The following is a 2,315-nucleotide window of genomic DNA, read 5'->3' on the forward strand; positions in this document are numbered from 1 at the left end:
TAGAGTTGTTTAAACATTTGTTTAACAACAAGTAAAAGTTTGGAATGGTCTATCCAAATAGACCATTCCAAGCTTTTACTTGTTGTTGTTAAACAAATGTTTAAACAACTCTATTCAGTTTCTTAGACATCAGTACTTGTTGAGAACTTATTGGAGAAGGGGTGTTGGCTATAATTTCAATTTACTATGTGTATCTACACAAAATGTGGCAAGCTTTTAGCAAAATGTACATGTCTGCTGTACATAAAAAGTTTATAAGCGTTACAAAAGTATTGGTATTCAAGATATGTCTATGAATTGAAGACATCAGTTGGATCCAGGCTCTGAGAAGTCGGAGTGCAAGGTGAAGTTCATGTGAAGAATGAAAATACTTTTATCCATTGCACAGTTTGGATATTGCACTTGAATAACCTCTAGAACCTCCAAAATCCATATCTACAGTTTGTCTTTTTTTTTTTCAGTATACCTGTATATTGTATGTGGTTTACACTCTCCTCTACCATGAAGTGTTGCTAAATCAGCAATGTAAGATAAAATGAACAGCTTATAACTCTGATATTGAATACATAATATCAAGTTGAATGGCACTATGTAAAAATGTCATGGCAAGTGCACTTTGACCCCCCACACATGCACCTATGGTTAAAAGAAAATTTGCTGCTTCACCTATGATAGCTATGTAAATTTAAGATAACTTTTTCTAACTTGTTTCCAGTAAATAAAATACAGGAATTATGCAACTCTTTTAGTTTGAGTGTGAGAAGAATTTAGTCTTGGAAGCTATGTACATGTACTAGTGTTATGAGAAATAGCTCCATCCTGGATTCTTGCTGCTGGATTAAAGACACTAAAGTCATTTTAATCTAATGTTTTTTCTACTGTAGTCAAAAAATGGGGAAGGTTTTTCATAGCACGTGCATATACAATGATGCTTCTGAAGGTGGCTTTTTACAATGTTATAAGTTCATTAAACCAGTGATGGCAGTAAACTACTGCAGCTCTAAGGGGGTCTTGTATGTGAACAATACATCTTTTTTTTTTCTTAGAATTTTTTTGCTCATTCAAAGACTTAGCTTTGTACATGTCCAAGAAACTATTATCACTTGGAAGTATAATGTTCAGAGCTAGGCAGTTACAGAAATTTGATAATAAATTAATCCTGGGGCTCTTTAATTGATTACTTTCAACTGGTCAGTCATTTTAAACATGAGACACATAGGATTGATCAAAAATTGTAATGATTGAAAATGCTAATTTTGATTAGTTGATTATTTTCATGAGACTAATCGATTAAGCTGAACAATTTTGAAATAAAAATGAGAAATCATTATGGCAATATTTCGAGTAATTGGATACTTGAAATAATTGGAAACTCTAATTTCTGTTAGTTGATTATAGTATTATATTAATCGATTTAATTGTAATACCCATCAGTTGATGATTTTATGTGACATCAATTGATGCTCCTAAGTAATTAAGTTAATTGGCCAGCTATAATAATAATTCATACTTTATTTTTCAAGTCATTTTTCTTCTTTGTTAGGGACTTTGTTACTACAAGTACCTCCTTTGTCATGTATTAGTAAGTGTGCTAATCTCTTCCAGTGAAGCTCTGCTTTGAAAACAGCTAGAGCTCAAGGTAAAAAATTATTTGTTTGAGAAGTTCCAATCTATCTTCATCTGTTCACTGTAAACAAAGTGGTTTGAGCAGTAATTTGCAACATTTCAACCAGCCATAATTTCTGTAGGTTGAAAAAAAAGGATCTAGATTCAAAATTTTGAACACTGAAACAATCCACAGAACTTAGAATTTTTTTTATAGGTTCTTTATGATACTAGTTTTTCTCTTAACAGTGTTTTTGTGTTAAATTATCTCTGTTTGAAAGTTACAGGAATCACCTGTGACAAGACATCTGGGAAATTTTGTTAGGTTTAACAATTATCATAAGTGATGCCAAACCATTTAGATGACACAAAACCTTTTTTTTATTGAATATAAGTTAAGTTTAATGTATTCAAACAACACACACACAAGTAAAAACTTGTTGAAAACAAAATATAGTTATTAAATATAAAGTTATCTCAAAATATTGTTGGCTAAAACAAGGCTATGATGCGTGACAAAAGTAACAGTAATGACAATATGGAAGGTAAGTTTAATGTGTTTTTGATGATTTATAGTAGGAAACCAACTGCTTCAGTGAGCAAAATAAAGTATCAAAAGAAATGTGAAGAAGTCTAAAGTGAATATATATATATATATATGTATGTGTGTGTGTGTGTGTGTGTATATATATATATATATATATATATAT

Source organism: Limulus polyphemus, unplaced genomic scaffold, assembly GCF_000517525.1.
Source record: "Limulus polyphemus unplaced genomic scaffold, Limulus_polyphemus-2.1.2 Scaffold5, whole genome shotgun sequence".
NCBI lineage: Eukaryota > Metazoa > Arthropoda > Merostomata > Xiphosura > Limulidae > Limulus > Limulus polyphemus.